This window comes from Netta rufina, assembly GCF_964035555.1.
Source record: "Netta rufina genome assembly, chromosome: 5".
Lineage (NCBI taxonomy): Eukaryota > Metazoa > Chordata > Aves > Anseriformes > Anatidae > Netta > Netta rufina.
In genome coordinates, this window is record NC_140128.1 from 27,730,997 (window position 1) to 27,749,651 (window position 18,655).

General features: G+C 39.4%; 1 protein-coding gene across 1 annotated transcript in view; it reads left to right on the plus strand.

Moving 5' to 3' along the window:
• The first annotated feature begins 3,237 nt into the window (after positions 1–3,237).
• Positions 3,238–18,655, plus strand: part of PALS1 (protein associated with LIN7 1, MAGUK p55 family member) — a 49,380-nt gene continuing 33,962 nt past the window's right edge. The window contains exon 1 of the mRNA XM_084288361.1: positions 3,238–3,339. The gene's annotated coding sequence lies outside the window, so the exon portion shown is untranslated. The remainder of the gene's footprint in view (positions 3,340–18,655) is intronic.

Below are 18,655 nucleotides of genomic sequence, written 5' to 3' on the forward strand. Positions count from 1 at the left end.
TTCTACAGCTGAGCTTCTGTTGGGTTTATGACCTCATTTGTAAACACTGTGATCTTATTTGGAGTTGTGCAATTTTAGATCTGAAGGATTAAGGGATAGCAGAGGACATTAAAAGCCAGAGAGGAAGATGTTTCAGCCATACAGATGAACAAGAATGAAAATGTAGTTATTGGATAGAAAGGAAGGAACAGTTCTAGACTTTATCAAGGATTAGCACATGACCATATTTTAACCCTTAGTATTTGTTGTCATTGCTGAAGAAAGGCTGAAATGACAATGAATTGTTGTATTAATTTCAAAATTCAGGGTTTCTGTTGCCGGATTGTGGATGCCAGAAGATTTTTTTCTTGCCTAATACATAATTTAGCTTTTGGACTTTTGTATTTTGCACTCTTCTTTGAAACACTAAATATTAGACACAGCAAGCCCTACACCTGGACTAGTTCTTTCGGATGGTTGGTTCCTGTGTCCTACTTAGGGTTAAAGCATTCACCAGATTTGTAGTCAGGAGACATAATATTGCTATAAATCAAACTGGAAAGACTGTTGCTATAGATCATCTTTTCCCCTGCAAGTCAGGGACAACATGCAGGGAAAGTCTGAGCAGGAAGCAGCATTCATTCATATTCAGTTAGAGGTGACATTTAAATGTGATTAGCCACGATACTGTCAATATCTGAAGGCCAGGGGAAAATCTCTGTGAAGTTCTCAGAGACAGGAAAAAAAGAGCCTATTTAAACTGATGCCAGACATGAAATTAGAGAGCTAAAAATAAGAGACGTCAATTTCTCAAAACCGTGCAAGAATAAAAGATCAAGAATTAAAGGGTGCTCAAGATAATAAAAACAGCAGAAAGGTTAAAAAAGAGGATGGAATATAGACTCTGACATCAGACAGGCAAGAATTCTTTAGGGATTGCATAAAAAAATATTTTTGCAGATAAGCAGGGATGACAACAGCTTGGAACGGATCCAAGATTAAGTTGGAAGAGAAAGTACATCTGTTGTAAAATGGATGCTCAGTGAGTTTAGTGATAAAGAGTTTAGAGATAAAGGGGAGGAGAGTAAGGGGGCAGACAGATGGGGATTAGTTCTCCTCCAGCCTTCACTGGCAATAAGCACTGTGGCCGCTGTGGGTCTTCTGACAGAGCATTCCTTTTTTGCATCAGTAAAACATAAATTCAGTTATGCAGTGACATAAAAGGGAATTTTTATCTAATCCTTCTGTGATTTTTCATTCCTCCTCCAGAGGGCAATGGTTTCAAAGAAAACATTTTGTCCTGTGTGGATGATGTCACAGATTGTCAAAAGCATTTTTCCCCCCAGTTGATTACAATCAGCCAGATTTAGACTGATCAGCGGTTATATCAGCATCTTGTTGGCCAATGTGTAAAATTCGGGTCACTGAAGTTAAATATATTCTTCATAAAAAAAAAAAAAAAAAAAAAAAAAAAAAGTTTGTGGAATGAATGCATCAACCTTAGAAAGAAGATTCTTTTTCAACAATAAGTTGCCTAAATACATTGCTTCTATAGCTCCAGTAATGCTTTAATGGTCCCATATCCACTGATAATAAAATGACACATCTAAAATCAAGGTGTTCTAAGATCCAAACTCACAAAATGTCTCACTTGCATATTTCTTTTTAGTTCATTTCTGCTTAATCATTGAAAACTTTTAAGAAGAGATGGAATGGCTTGTTTATAGTTATATAGTTGTTGTATAGTACTTTGGTAAGTAATTTTCTAACTTCCTTTAAGAGCAGTCTTAGTAGATCCTAATATGAAAGATTAGTCAGGTAACACAAAACCAATTACAAAAAAATTTGATTTCCCCAATCAATCAACCATTGTCCTTCCTCATTCTCCCATATGCCTTCTCTCTCTGCACCCATTGTTTCTAATTTGCAATTTTGTTAAATTCAAGATGTTGATTTTCTCACAGCAATTTTTGTGTGTTCAGCATCCAACAAACAGCACCCACAAAGTAAAATGAACCAGCAAACCTGTCCATTTAAATTGCTAATAAAATGATTTAAAAGACAGAGGTTATCTGAATCTTTACAAATAATGCTGCTGATCCTGTGCTGTGTTGTGAAACATTTTCAGGTATGACAACTTCCTAGCCTGACGGAATATTTTAATCTGTTGGATAGAATTATCCAAGCACACCTAATTCAAGCATCTTATGAATGGATTTGCCAGCTGAGCAAAGGCTAATATTAGGGTTTGTGAAAGCCAGAGGGAGGAGATTGGTTACCAAAGAAACAAACAGATCCTTAAGCAGATCTATCCAAGAGATATCCCAAGCTCAGCCTTAACCTGGTCTGGCAACCCATTCTGGCAAAAGATGAAAATTTCAGCTACAAATACAAGAAAACAAAGGAGGGAAAGAGGAACTCTAGATCTAATGTGAATGTTTCTTTGCTCTGTGACAAATTGCACAACATACTGAAGAAAACTCCCTTACCTTGGTATGAGCACTGGCTGTAGGGCAACACGCAAACTACAGGCAATGAGATGGTCTGGGACAGGAAGGAGAAATGCTGTCAGCTGAGGGAAGCTGTACTCAGGATTTTATTTTTGGTTGTTTTCTGTTCATCGCAACTTTGGATGTAGAAAAGACATTAACCTAGTGATCAGTTTGGATGACAACAGGGAACAGCAAGCTGCTGAACCTACGTATTTTTTGCAGTTATTGTATCTTCTGTGCAGCTATCGTATTTTGAGAAAGTCTTTTCCGGTTCTCAGATCTTTTGCCAAAGAAGTTCACTGACAAAAAAATAAAAACAAAATAAAATAAAAATAAAAATAGTTCGTCTGAACTTCCACCATTGTCACAGGCAAGTGAAAGGAATTGCCCTTGGTGCTTGTGAGGCACTGCCCCCAGGTCCCCTCGGGTTTCATTTCCATGTACTCTGCCACCCGCTGCTACCAAACACCCCACAGTTCTTCCACCTGTCAGCGCTCACGCTGCAGACAGCAGGCTAGGTGCGCTTACACGCCACATTCCTGTCACGACAGCGGCAGCCACGAGAGCAGGCGGGCGACACGCCACGACACGACGCCCACCCCTCAGCGGCCGTTGGCAGCGACCGTTGGGGGCGACCGTTGCAAGCGACCGTTGGGAGCGGCCCCGCCTCGCGCGGCCAGCAGGGGGCGCGCGCCTGAGGGCGGCCCGGCCCCGCCCCCGCCATCCCTGCGGGGGCCGCCCCGCGCCTGCGCTGGGAGCGGGCGGGGCCGGGCCGGGCTTCGGCGGCGGCTGCGCGGCGCTGAGGGGGCCGCGGCCGCGGCCGGGCGACTCGGCGGGGAGCGGGGCGGCGGCGGCTGCAGCACGCACGGTGAGCGCGGCCCGCGGCCGGGTCCTGCCCGCACGGGTGCCCCGCGGCGGCTCGGGCCGGGCTGCCCGGTTGTCCCCGTCCTGCCGGGCCGGGCCGGGCGAGGGGAGGCCCCGCGGTGGCGGTGGGAGCGGCTGTGGGGGTGCTGCGAGCCGCGGGGCGAGGGGAGCCTGCCCCGGGAGCAGCGGGACTGCGGGGCTTTGCCTGCGCCCTCAGAAAGAGCAGCTCCTCCGTTGGCTCTGGCTACGCGGCCATCTGAGCCTGCGAGCTTTCCTTCTTAATCTGCCCGCGGAGTTTTCACGAACACTGCATCTTCTTGATTTCTCTTGCGGTCATCTTAGAGTTGTTACTAAAAAAAATGTAACTGTGATCCAAGCACCCTCTGTATTTTATGCCTTAAAAGGTTAGCTAATGGCTGGTGTGGTACGTGGTTTAACAAGGCATCCAGTGCTTAATTTGCAGCGCTTTGGGAAACAGCTTTCTCGAATGGTACATTCAATTGCCATTGCTGTTAATACAGCAGCACAGAGCTCAGAGTTAATACGTGGTCACGTAACTCCTCTCAAAGTAATGCTTGCAGACTTTACATCCTTCCAGTGCTCAAGGTACGGAATAGCTACGGACCGGCATTTTTGCTGGATAGATTATGGTGATGGTAAAGATGAGAGCTTTACTTAGATGTTGTTAACATTTCTTTCAAGAGATCTGAACTGACTTTGTAATGTAAATAGAAATATTTCTTCACGAGCCTGATTTAGTTTCCTCAGGAATTTGCAGGAGTTCCTGGGGCCATTGAGGGGTGTCGGGTGTCTTTCATTACCACAACAATGCGAGGTACAAGCACTAAAAACGCAGCTGGAGCTTGGCATCCCTACCGAGGGTTATGGACTCAGAAGGCTCTAATGTAGGCTGAGGTTCATGTGGATCTGTACGGTTTTCATGTAAATAATTACATTTTCATAACACTTCATATGGTGCTTTTTAATTAAAATCTCTTGGCACAGGTTGAAGTGGCAGTCTTCTAAAAATCCTACGGCATTCTTAGATGTAAATTCTGTTGGGATGTTTTGTCAAAGACCGAGTCTTATCATCAAATACTGATAGTTGTAACTACCAGTTTCAGGTACTCACTTTTTTTTTCTAGTTTGCTGTCTTGATTATCTGCATTCTTTCACAATATTAGGCTGTAGAAATTCTGAAGGCTAAGCTCAGTCTGTTACTTTGTAAATAACAGGATCGGTGTTCATATGTGTCAAGTTCTTAAATGGTCTGGCAACTGGCTTATATTCTATTCTTTTTAAGTACTCGATGCTATGGGTAGTGTTGCAGGAAGGCCTGATGTTACGGTATTTGGAACAGTAATTACTGCTTTGGTCATTCATCAGAAAGCCTCAAGACTTCTTGTAAATATTAATTAAATACTGTTCTATTGTTTTCCTTTTATTAATGGTTAGAGAGGCATTTATATATTTGAAAAGGCTTGCTGGTACGTCTGTGATAGCGTAAACTGTTTCCTAGTGAGTTTTCTGGTATAAAATTGGATACGCTGGCAAAATGTTTCTTCTAATGTAATTACCTGGTTCAGAACTTGCTTTTCTTCAGCGTTTGTGACAGAAGAAGTATTTTATGTATGCATCCTCCTTCCTGCACTCCCAACTTAGCTATATGATAAAATGTTTTAAGTGTAGCTCACTGTAAAATGTGAAGGAAAGCTCCAAGCAAAAAGAGGAAAATTAACTAGATAAGTAGTTTATACATCAGGATATTTGAAAAATAGTTTTGATTTTCCTTAAACACAAGTGATAAACTGTGTGTATCTATTGGTAAGGAGTTGTTTCAAGCTGCAGGGGTGTCTAATTGCCCACTAATGCATAGCTGTGTGGGAAGTAAAAAATGCTGTGACTCTAAAAGTTTGCATCAGTTTAATTAGAAAGCAAAAAGATACTGTTAGTAATGCAGAACTGTACAAGGAATGCCTCTATGCTCTGTAGCAGGAAATGCAAAAAGACAGGCCTGATCTTGCATGCTTTTTTTTCCCAGAAAAAGGCTGTGATATCGCCTTTTGTAACAGATGGGTGATAGGTTTTAGTGCATTGTGAGTATGTTGAGATTTGTATTCAAATACCTGTGCTGTATGAGGGGTCTTAAAACCCACATCTGTTAGTTCCCAAGGGAATGCCCTGACTGCCAGGCCGCTGGGCTGCGAGATGCTGCCGGGTGCCAGCCGGTTTCAATCCCAGGCAGTGATACTTGGGAAGGGAGCGAGCCCAGGGAGGGGCTGGCAGGAAGCATGATTGGGTACAGATTGATGCCTTGAACCCAAGTCTTCTGCTTTGCAGACCTGGTGATGAACAATGAAGAGGTGTATTTCCTATCATGACGTTAAATTCTGGGGAATTGTTTCTAAGCTTTCTCTTTAGGAGTATTCATGGCTGACTTTGGCAGTTCGTCCCAATGTTGAGTCAGACATTCAAACAGCATCTCCAGTGTGCCCTTTCTGTTGCAGAGGGGAGCTGGGTGGCTTATTTGTGGGCTAAGTGTTGTAGGAAGCATGGCATTTAGATTATCTCGTGGATCAGTTTCTATGTTCTTATAAAGTGCTAAATAAATAGATACAAAAATGTAATTATTTCAACATATGCGTAATTACTATCTGTTACATAAAGATCAGCTCTATGCCTTGTGTTTTCCGAATTGATTTGCCTATTGCATCATGATTCTGTTCTGGTAGGCCATAATTGGCTTAAGAAAAATGCTGAGTATGGAATAGTTAATGTGATTTTATGCTAACAATTTTAGTACTTGATTTTAGTTCACTCAATTCTTTCATATTTTGAATTTCTTCTCTAGGATTAGAGAAGAGGCCTGACAATTGGCATGTGTGACAGTGCAGCTTGTGGTTGATAATCACATACTTTAGTATTCTGGATTTGCTATGCTTTATCAGCATAGAAGATGAACTCTCTCAGAATTCTAAAGAAGAGAGGTATTTGATGGAAATTCTGGGGGAAAAAAAAGTTATTTTTTTCCAGAAAAATAAGATAAACTAAAAATTTTATCCTTGGCTTCCACTGGAGGATTCATCTGGGGAAGCTGTGGAGAGGTCATACTGGATCATTTGGCCATAAGAGGTGATTCAGAGATTCTCAAAAGTTTTGGGGAGATAAAATAGTTCAGAACCAGAGCTGATATCCGATAAGGATATGTTAAAAGTGATAGAAGTATGGGGTCCTTTACAAAAGTTATTAAGGGTACTCAAATACTGTACAGTCAGAGCGCATGTTAGTATCTACAATGTGTAGCTGTGTATTTGCATCAACTGTTGCATGAAAAGTCAGCGTGAATTGCCTGATTTTCATAGTGTTGAGTTGTTCAGTGGTATCTTCATGCTCTCTGAAGTGTTAATGTGCCAAACCTAAAAACCTCCATAATCAGGAAGTGCCAGTACAGCCTCAGCAACTGCTCTTTGACCTGGCAATGGCTGTTGGGAGGCCAATGTATGCATTCCTATTCTGTTTCCGAATGTAATGGTGTATTCAGTCAGAAAGGAGAGGCTGGAAAAGAAGTATTCATTTAGCACTAGTAGTGTTGAGTTGATTAGTTGTGGAGTTCTGATTACAAATGCATGTGATCAAAGGGTGGGGCAGTGTATACCACTGCCTAAGAGTCACTTCTCATTTCAATAGTATATCATAAATACTGCCAGTGATACATGTATGAGCTATTCTTAGCAGTATGTTGGCATATGAGTGATTTGCACTTAATGAGGTGTATAGGAAGGAGTAACAAAGTGTAAAGTTTGTCATGTTCAAGGCTGAAAGGCAGGTAAAATGTACCTGGAATGATGCCTTGGTAAAAACACCATTAAGAAAAAGGGCTTCCCTTGATGTTTCCCTTCACCTGTCCATTTCCCAGTAGCTAAATCTTGGTCTCTGAGTGGTAGAGAGATCAGTCAAGTCAGCTCTCATCCAGCTATTCAAGTGAAAAAAACAAGTATTTGAACTGGGATGATCTTCACAGTCAAGGATAATGAAGGTGGTATGCCTTGGTAACTGCTTCTCTATTTGTCAGCTATTTAGGAGCTGGTCTTTGGTGAGGCAGGGGAGAAATCTAGGGAGGGAAGCATCTTTTTCTTCATGGCAGTTGCGGTATTTGGTTGCTAAATTTTTCAATACAGCAGGTATGACAACTTTTTCTGTAGAATGTGAAACCTCTGCAGTTAAAGCTAAGGCTTGACCTTGATGTCAGATCACGCAGTGTCCTGATGGAGAACTTGTGGTCACCCATGGTGTTACCATCTTCAATCAAATTGGCCCTGATTTGTCTGTTAATGCAGCTGGAGATAGACTAAGCATGGATTAATGCAGTGCACCTTGGCTAAGAAAATTAAAGCTGCTTTTGTAAGAAAAAAATGTTAGAGCTGCAAGTCTTACATTAGCTAGGAGAACACATGTATATCCTACCCCAATGCCTGAGAAGGTATATGATGTCAGCAGACAAACTTAGGCCTGTGTTAGTGGGAGAATACAGTATTAGTGGACATCATGTGCTTTCTGCAGCCTGTGGGATCAAGCAGTGATGGAACTGCTTAGTGGCACTCTGCAATGGCATTTACATTCTGTTTGAATACTGTTAGAAACTTGCAAATGTGGGAAAGTGAGTGGAAATTGAACCAGATATGTGTCTTTAAAGGTGGTGACTGTTGTTGCAGGATAATGTAACATAATGCAAGCCTGTACCATTTCATTTTTTCCAGTAGTCAAGATGTGTTCTATATTAGTAACCTAATTACTTACAGGGAGGAATTAACCCAGTCTCTTAGAGTAAATGAGGTAAAAGCTGATCAGCTTGGCATTGTCTTGTTTGTTGGGCTGGGTAAATGACTTGTGAGCCCCGTAGTGTTTGGGTTTTGACCAGTGGAATAGTTTGTTTCATATTGTGATTTTTTTAAGAGCTATAAACAGCAATAAAAATCTGTTTGAAACAAAGTCCTTACCAGGTGAGTGGGCTTTTTCTCCTGAACTATCACCTTGATTCTTGTGGGTTTGTAGAACGTTGTGTGTGCTGAGATCATCTCTCAGGGCTTTGTCATCCATTGCTTCCTGACAAAGCAGATTGCTTCAAGCTGTTATGATGTCTACTAACTAGGATGCTGAAGAGGCCGATTACTTGACTTCAGTGGAAAGAGGAGGGAAGTGGCAATCTGAGGTTTCTAGAGAGTTTGATAGACACTTTTTACCTTTTAGCTTTCTTAAATTTCTTCTTTCATCTTTGGCCTATCAAGCAAGATGAAAAGATTAAGGGCTGAAAGTGTATCCCAAATAAAGTTAGGAATGCAACAAGTAAATGGCATTTATCCTTCCTCCCAAACGAAAATATCCTGAGGGTGGGTTTAAGATAACAGAATAGGTGAAAGCTATTCAAGGCTGGTTGTTTCGACATATTTTGTAGGTTACTACTTTCTTTAAGTTTTTGCCAATTTTCAAGTAAGGAGAGGTCAAAATGAAGTGCAACTGAGAGCTCTTCCTTGGCTGAAAAAGCAAATTCTGCATCTGGTTATGTGATGTTCTGAAGTGGCAGTTAAGTTATTTTGGCTTATTGCTTATGAAGAAATCTGGAGTTTATACTTTCTACTTCGATATCAATGTCTTGTTTAGAGTAGTAACTCTATTGCTGTTAGGGGGTAGTCACTTAATCCATACTGAATGCTCCTGATATATTGCTTTTCCTTAGCTCTTTCCGATTTCTTGTGGCATTGTATTTTTGCCGCTGCTGTTTTTGACAGCTTTTCCGGTTTTAATTTTCTTGCGCTCTGTAAATCTGCAGACCTTCAAACATGAGTCTTTCTGAGAGCTGAGTCTAAATAGGCAAGACAGACAATATTGACAAGGAAACAAAGGGTTCTGTGTTGAATCACAGCATTCCTATGCTCTGATAAGTCTTATGACCTTTTGCTTTCTCTTTCCCATTGACTTGTTGCCTTGAGTCTTAAGGTTGGATTGGCCTGTAAAACCATAGCTATATTTAGCATTTCATTCTGCAGTGCTGTCTATGTTATTTAGATCTTCTGATGCTTGTATTCTCTTACCTGCCTCTACAGCTTTGATACATTCAATGTCATCCCTTCTCTTTCTGTGGAAAATTGCAAGAAGAAAGTTAAACAAGATTATTGCTTTTTAATGGGACATAATGACTAGTATCTAGTAGTATGGGGAGCAGGGTAGGTCAGTGTCAGGAGCTCAAGAAATAATTTTTAGCAAGTGTGTGGTGGGATGCTGTCTGTGAAGAGTAATAAAATCGGGACTCCTAGTTTCTGTAGAACTGGCGAGAAAGGTTTCTTTAACGATAGCGTCTATTTGCTATTCTTTGTGTAGTGTGAGTGACAGCCAGCCAACAAAATGCTAAATCTATCAGGAAAGGCATAAAGATGACAGAAAACATAATATTGCAGCTGTGCAGAAATCTTGATGTCTTTACTCTGGTGTACGGTTTTTTAACTTGAGTTGCAAACCGGCTTTTGTATACTTCTTCCCCATGGCCACTTTTAGACTTCTGTTGGTGAGAACTTCATACAGTTCTCCTTCTGTCAATATTTTTGAAGTCTTTTCTATACAAATATTTAATGAATGCAGCTGCATACCTAAGTGACTGAGTAGTAAATGTAGACTATTTTTTGTTCCCACTTAAGTGCACACTTGTCAAATCTTAGAAGGTTATTTAACACTGTTCTTTTGGTATTGTGTGTGTTGGAGCTGTTTATAACTTCTGTAGGTAGGACTTAAAGTGATAATTAAAATTCCATGCAAGACTTCAGTTCTTCATTTCTTAAAGCTAATTTGAAGTTCAATATTCAGCCTTTAAAGTACACAATACGACTAATCAGTGCCCGTTCAACTTAATAACTAATTGCTTAACAGTTTATATGATACTTTTCCTCACTTTTTGGTATTTATTTTCTTGAATGACTTTGTGACAAGTGGCACATCTGATTCTAGTTACTTTACAAGCAATTTAGCTTACAGCTATAGCTCTGGGAAATCTTGCCAGGTTTGATGGTTTGTCTTTTTTCCTCTTTTACCTTTTCATGTTCATTCAGCTCGTCTGCTGTATTTCGTCTCTTGCAGAAATGGCAAAAGTGCGTGCCGCCTCAGTTGTTGAAGCTCATAGTGTAATGTCTGAGGAAGAGGACCCGATCAAAGATGCCAGTCTTAGTACTGATGTAGCTGAGGTGTCATCACACATTCCTTTCTGCCAGTTCTGCTTTTGGGATCAGTGACTTCTGACGGGAGCAGAGTCTACAGCTGAGGATAGTAACTTAATCTGCTACAACAAGATTTGCTAGAGCTTGTCTATCAACATCTTTAAGCTTGCTGTTCCTTCAGCTCAGCCTATTATACAGCATTATTTTATTTTTTATTTGAAAAAAAAATAATGCAAGGAAAAATAATACTTTGCCTTATTTTATTATTTCTTTGCATCAAGTTCCACCTCTAACTTCAAACCTGTACTCTGAGAAAACAATAAAGAATCAAGCATTTTACTGCTGTTACTCTTACAGGTATTAAGGATTAATATATCATTATATTACTGTATTCTTACAGTTTTATATTTCTGAAAAATTTTATTCAGCAGGTAAAATTTGTACTGGCTTTGTACATAGCGTAGCATCATCCAGAATTGTATTGCATTAGTTAGCTATATACAAACCCTGTGTATGCAGAACCAAAAGCAAAATAGAGACATCAGTTTAAAAAAAAACACAAACTTACAACTGAAAGTAAGGCTCTGAAATATTATGTATGGTTGCTATTTGAATGGGTGCTTAAAGTTTAGAGGAACAAGAAGGATGCAGAAACATGTTCATGTGTTCAGTTGGTTAAAGTTTAGTTTACTAATAAATACCCTTTATTTGTATTCAAAATTCCAGAACTGGTCCTCAAAGAATGTGGGTGCATACTTGAAATGATTAGAGTTGAGTTAAAATGATTACAAGCTATTCATAAATCTCACTGATTGACCTCACCTAATAGATTCTGATTTCAGTACTTAAATTGTTAGATGTTTTCTTCTGAAACTCAGCATGCTTTTAAGCTCTTGAATGTTGACTGGAAATGATTATATCTTTTTAATGATGTAGAATTTTATAGATGTAGAATCAAGAACAGAAAGGTTATGAATGCTGATTATATTCAGTGCTACTCTCTAGAGAAATCTGAGTAAATGTTTTTCTCTTCTAATGTAAAATATCAGCTGCTTTCAGGTTGAAAATACATCCCAAATAAGTAAGTATATTACAACTGATTGATCAGTTGGAAAAGTGAATGTGAATCTCCTGGTTCAAGCTCAAAACTTCTGAAAGTAGTAAATGAAATCTGACCATCTGTATCCCAAGCTGTGAGATACCTGAACATTCCTAGTTTTGATTTATTATGCTCTCTCTGGAGGAAAAAAAAAAAAAAAAATGTTGCTACTGCAGGTGTTGTAGGCTTTGTGGTAGTGGAGCAAAACTTCACTCTGCTTGCATTGCTGAGAGGATTTGCAGTCTCTGGGAACCAGAGGAATACAATTTCTCCCAAACTCTTTCTTCAAATCAAGTGGAATGAAGCCATTTTATTTAACAGAATGTCCCTATTGAACGGATATGTCGGACTAAATGGTTGATTTGATCCCAAAAGTTGCAAATTTCTGCAGCTTTAAAAGCAAAGACCATAGGCATGACTTGGAAAACTTGAAGGCATTACTTTAGGCGTTGGGGTTCCTGGGTGATTTGCCTGTTTCCACTAAGAATCACTAATGGCTGCTGCCTTGGATTATTTTCAAATGGATGTAAGGTATGACTTGACCTAAATTGCATCATAGCAATTCAATTTCAAGTGACAAAGGAAAACTATGGAGAACAGGTAATCTATATCCAATAATTTGTTGTCTCTTAATTTGCTGATGGTAAGAAGCAATGATAAAATTTAGAAGCTCTGTCAAAACTCAGAGAAAATCAGATATACTTGCTGCAATTTGCCCGACTAACATGGTTGAGTTGGCACTAAAGGTTAAACCCAGTGACCAGACTTGCCAGTTGATTGCTCTGAGTAATTGGCATGTGAACAGTGTTGCAGCTTTTGTTCAGGAGGCTGGTATTTTTCTGACACCGTTTGAAAGAGTGGCTGATGTTTTATATGCTCAGGTTCCAAGTAAAATGCTAGAGTCACTGTGATGTTATGGGATTGTTCAAGAAAGTATCTGCAGTTGTTTTTTTTTTGTTTTTGTTTTTGTTTTTTTAAGTTGTGGGGTTGTTTTTCTTCTGATGAAAAAATCTTAGTAATCAAATGCTTCCTTAGGGCAAGAACTTCTCAGTGTAAAATTAGAAAGCATAATCTTGGAACCTTGCTTTTTTTTCCGTCATCGCACAGAATGCACGTAACAAGTGCTCGGAGGGGTGGTGGAGAAGAAAATAATGTGCAGAGCAGCTCAAGGAGAACCTCTGTGAGGCATGAGAACAGTCGTCAGAGGAGCTTCTTTCAAGTAAGGTGTCAGCACAGTTTGGAGTACCTGCTGGGCTAACCTGTCGGGCTGACTAGAAAATGAATGCTGCATAATATCTCCAATACTCTTTTGATTTCTAAGTTCAGCTGAACTTTAAAGCGCAAAGACTTGCATTTCCAAAATGTATTTTATTGGCTTTAAAGGTGACAATTCAATTCCCAGACAAAATTCTGCATTAGTAGTGTTTTTAGTCTACCCAACTTTGCCTGAAAGACCATATTAGATGGCTTCACAGTTAGACAGTATGGTATCTACAGGAACAACAGCTGTGTATGCTAGTGAGTAGAAGAATTTAAGGCGGGTGTCTGGACAATAGCCTGCAACCTTGACAGGGCCCTGCAGAACCCTCTGGTATGTGCTGGAGTTGGAGAGAGCATCCTGTTGCAAGAGTCCTGGTATTTCTCTTTACTTGTGATTAAAACGCAGGTGTCTGAGGTAAGAAGTCATCAAGAACATGGAGAGCCTGGTTGGCACAGAACAGAGAGAAGTTCAGCATGGTTTATTATTTTCAGGTCTCTGCCGGTATTGCTGAAGCCAGGCACTTCAATGTCACTTGCATTTTTATTTTTTGCCTCTGCCCTGTCCTCTAATATCATATCTGCAGGCTTTGCCATTATGCAAAGTATCCCCATCCATTCCTACTTATTGGTAATGTTGACTGTACAATGCTTTTATTGCAGATTTACAATGTACTTCGTTGCAGCCATTATACTGAGGTGGTACTTTGAAAGCTATGTTAGAAAACTTTTGTTAATTGACTTGCAGTCATGTCAGACCTCTTGATTACACTTGCCCATTTCTCTGGGGATTCTTTTTATTTATTAGTTGAAAAAAAATGTTGAGATAATCTGAGGTCCTGACACTTCTTCTTGAGCTGGGAAATGAAGAGAGTCAGCAGCATCTCCATAACAGTTGCATTTAGGTACTGTAGCTGTGTGATGGGTTGACTGTGGAGGAATTTTTGAAACAGCAAGGAGGCCATGACTTGCCACAGCTCAGCAAACCAAGCTACCAGGATGACTATGAGGAATTGCCTTGATGTTCAATTGAGGAATTAAAAATATTGTTGCAAGCAGCTGGCATTTCTTCAAGGACAAGATCTACGTGACTGCTACCACAAGGGGGTTGTTTTCTTGCAGATGGGGTTGTTTTCTTGCAGTTGTTTGAGTGCTTTCGACCAGTCTTGTGTGAGACGCTGTACGCCCTGCTAGATTGTTATAAAAATCAGGCTGTTTGGGTAATAAAGAGAGCATGATCTGACCATATTGGTGTGTGCCGTGACTTCGGCTGTTCTTCCTGCAACAGTTGACTAAAATTATTTCCTTGTATTTAGATCTATTCTAAATCTATTCTCCATTTTTTGCAATTATTTGGATCCTTTTATACATTGTGCTCTGTGTAAAATCTTGAAGTCATGTCCCATTTTTTGTTCTAACTCTTCTTGAATAGCCCGTTGTTCTTTAAATTAAAAGTGCATGGTTTAACTTCTGCAGGCTGTTCCTTATCTGTACATACCTTTTGTGTACTTCCTTACTTTGTTTCATGTGCAAACAGAATCACACAATCGCAGACTGGCTGAGGTTGGAAGGGGCCTCTGGAGGTCATCTGGTCCAACCCCCTGCTCAAGCACCTTGCTGTGCACTGACTAATTCACAGTGCTGATCTTCAGATGCTTTTGGCTCTTCTAAAGAGAATGAGCAAAAGCTGTTCCAGGTGAAGTTGTGCCTTGTTTTGTTTGCATAAAGAAAGCTGAAACTTCCCATCTTCTATAAATTGAGTTTGCTGACTTATCCTAGTAGAGAGTAGTCTAATCTCCTTTTTAATAGAAAGGATCTAGTATTTTCCTCATAATGTCACCTATTACACCTGGAAAAATACCACTAATTATAAATATAAATTATAAATATAATTACACTAATAAAACTACAAATAAAAACTATAAAAATAACACTAATAACACTAATTTAAAATAGACATCAAGAAAATACTGCTGAAACAGTAGCATTATTTGTGTCAGATGACATTAGTGGCGTGCATTCTAATATATTTTGAGACTCTCATATTTGTCAGAGCACAAAAGCTCCCATGTGTAAGTGGGACACTAAATTTCTAATCCTAGTCTTAATTCCACAATTTCATGGCTAGGATCTGGATGAGTTTTCTCAACTGAAATCTCTTCTGCTAACCAGGCTGTTTCTTAGGGCAGCTGCAATTGCAATGAGACCTGAGTAGAACGGCGTGCTGTTCTTACAGCTGTGGCACTTCACAGTGACATTAGAAGTTTCATCTGCAGATTTGGCTGCTTTTTGCTGTTGCTTACAAGGCAGATATATAAAACTAGGTTGTTTTCAATTTCTACTTATATTTTCAGTTTAATTTTTATAATTTCTTTCACCTGAATAGAGACCATACTCTTTTCTTTCTCTATCCCTGTCATACAGAGGATACAGAATTTATCTCTACCAGTGGATCACAGCTTTTATTATTTACTGTCACCATTTGGCTGACCTCTTTGATCTGAAAAACTATGTAATGACAGCAGCAGCTTCCTGAGGGGCATATAGATATGATGATATTGGCACTGAGCCGTGCAACCACTTAGCGATCTTGCCGTCTCAATTTTGTCATCTTAGCCTTGTTCATTGACAGGGCATTCTGCTTTAATACAGGCAGGAAATTTCAGATAAGTGAGCTTTGTTATTCTTGTGATTATTGCTTCAATGAAAAACTACTCAAGTTTCTCCAGTTGGGAGCGTCTCTCCATATCACACAGTTCTAGACTCTTCCCTTTTTCCTCCCCTGGATTTTCATGTCTTTGGATTTTCTCATAGAAAAACAAGATCCATCCCAGCCAGCATTCATACTGTAACTTCTAGCAGTGGTCTGTGGAAACAACAAGTGAAGTCTTGACACATAATTTTGCAACAGGGCAAGAATGCCAGGGTTTGGGGCAAATGTGCTGATAGTTTTTCAAGTTGTCCTGTCTGCATCATTGTTCCAGACATAATTGTGAATGCCAGTATTTGCAGAATATTTTAGTAAATTATTTTGTATGGGGTAGCTTCGTAATTGTAACACTGTCTTCCTGAACGCTTCAGTGTCACGAGTGTCATTAATGCAGTGAGGACATGAGACTGGTGTTAGATTACTGATTTTTCTTTGCCTTTAGTGGAAATCATCCCCATCTATGTGGTCTCTGCATGAGAGGGCAGCATACCAGATCATCACAAATGCCTTGAGTGTTGTGGAGTTTTTTTATTCAAAGGATTATTATAAAACTAAAACTTTAAAACCTATTAAAGGCTAATTTACTGAAGGCTTTATTCTTTAACCCAAAGCAGAACTGCCAAAAATGCAGCTTACATTCTTAGATAAGCTTAGCTACGGGAAAATTGGCTCTAAGGTATTGATTTAAATAAATAGCACTTTATATTCAGTTGGATGGCATCAGCGTGTTCTTATGAAGCTCAAACTTCCAAAGGAATCAATACTATGAAACTAAAACTAAATAGCAATTAGTGAAGTTACTGCTGCCTGAAGTGGCTATAGATGACAGTTTTATGGTTGTCAGCAGGATTATTTTGGGACACTGAGTTCTTACTCTCTGATTCAGAAGTATCTGATAGCTGAGTTCAAAATATTGGAGCAATAGAATGTATGTTTTTTTGTTTGTTTTAAGAGATTTATTAGCTACATTGGTGTAACGCATATAACCATGCTTGCATCACTGGTATGTAGAGCCTGTACAGACTTAATCTTTAAGTATTTAAGGGTTTAGGTGTGTGAATGATTCTTGTAAGCATTGCTCAATAATTTCTTTGAATGAATTCTTATTGTTCAGTGCCCTTTTGTATAATACCCATACGATTTACTTCATTGAGGGGCAAAATGCAAGGATATGCTGTATTAGCTGAAGCGGTTCCTCTTCTCTTCTGTTTTCCCATTATGAAATGTCTGAATTGCTGATATCTGACATCCACACTGAAAGGAAAACTTTATCTGTTATGGAAAAAATTTATTATCTTGCATCCACTAAATTTTGACTTAACTTAGTTTTTATGCACATTTACTTCAGGTAGAGGTGGTGTTCAAATACCTTACTAGTTTTCTACTCCTATGTTGAGAAATTTGTTTTAGGTGTTATAACAGTAAAAAAAACGTTCATGAAAAGTAAGGTGGGGCAAGTTAGTGAATATTGAACTTGTTCAGAAAACTTTGAAGACTGACTGTTCATGAATTTTGATTTCCATCTTCTCATGCTGTTAAAATTTGCTTTGCTGGGTGATCGTTCTTGAAGTGGGTATCAGCATATAATAAAAGTTTATGGAGCTAGTTTTAGTTGTCAGACAGTAAAATGTGTCAAAGTTCTAATGATTGGGCAAACTCTGTACTTTTCTTTTTGAATGAATAGGTGTGTGCTAGTTAATATAAGCAAGCGTAAAGTATAGATTAACATATCTCACTGTTTATCCACTTTACTGGTGCACATGGATGTACTGGATGGAGTCCAACAGAACCCACCAAGATGATGAAGGAAAAGAGCACCTAGTCTGTGAGGAAAGGCTGAGAGAGCTGGGACCATTTAGCCTGACAAAGGGGAGGTTCAAGGGGGTTCTTATCAATTCTTATCAATAAATAGCTGAGAGAAGGATGCAAAGAAGACTGAGCCAGGCTCTCTTCAGTGGTGTTCAGTGACAGAAGAAGAGTCCATGGGCACAAACTGGAACAGAGGAGTTTGTCTGAACATCAGGAAGCACTTCCGTACTGTGTGGGTGATGGAGCACTGGCACAAGTTGCCCAGAGGTTGTTGAGTTACCCTACTTGGAGATCTTCAAAAGCCACCTGAACATGGTCCTTGGCAACCTGCTCTGGTTGTCCCAGCTTGAGCAGGGGATTGAACCAGCTGACCTCCAGAGGTCCCTTCCAAACTCAGCCATACTGTGCAAATTGCCAAAATGATTGAGAATTTTTTGTTAGAAGCACAAGGTAGTAGTGTTTTCCCCTGACTTGTATAGTGAAGTTTAATACCCTAGTTCAAGAGATCAAGCGATGACATGGCTTTCTAGGAAGGATTATTGTACTTATGCACGTGAAATAAGTTTGCCTCTCTTCACACAGAAGGAAGTCTTGCATTCCTGTGACTTCTTCATTTTTCTAATGTTTAATAGAGTATACTTTAATAAGTTTTCAGAAACTGATTTTTTTTTTTTTTTAGTTTAGCAAGAAAGTTGAATTGTGACAGAGCTCTGCAGCCTCGGTGCTTATTATGTTTGTGTGTTCAATTTGCAGAAGCGTGTGTGTTCCCATCAGGGTTTTATCTTAATTAGTGTAATTGATTGCTAAAATTAGGCCCAAGAGTCCACTTACATTTAGCAGGAGAGAGAAAAAATGTTTTTATAAGGTATAGAAGTCCTCAATTGTTATGTAATTATGTTTTTATAGCCTTTGTGTTGTTTTCTTGTGCATTTTTATTATGAAGTCTAGCAATGTAGGTTATTTACAAAGGATCTCGTTTTCACACCTTGTAGTGAAAGCTCACACTTTTTGTAAAGTGTTTTTCTATGAGTCTTCCTTATGACCTATGAATGTACAGAGATAATCACTTTTCAGTAAGACCTTCTGTAACAATCCTTTCAAGACATGGGTGTTCAATTTACCATTTTTGTTTGGGAGTAAACATGCTTGAAGATAAATACGTTCTTTTCAGTCCTTTACACCCACTGTGTTTGGAAATTTGTCTCAGGTTATGCCATTTAAGAGAGACTAACAGATTCTTTCA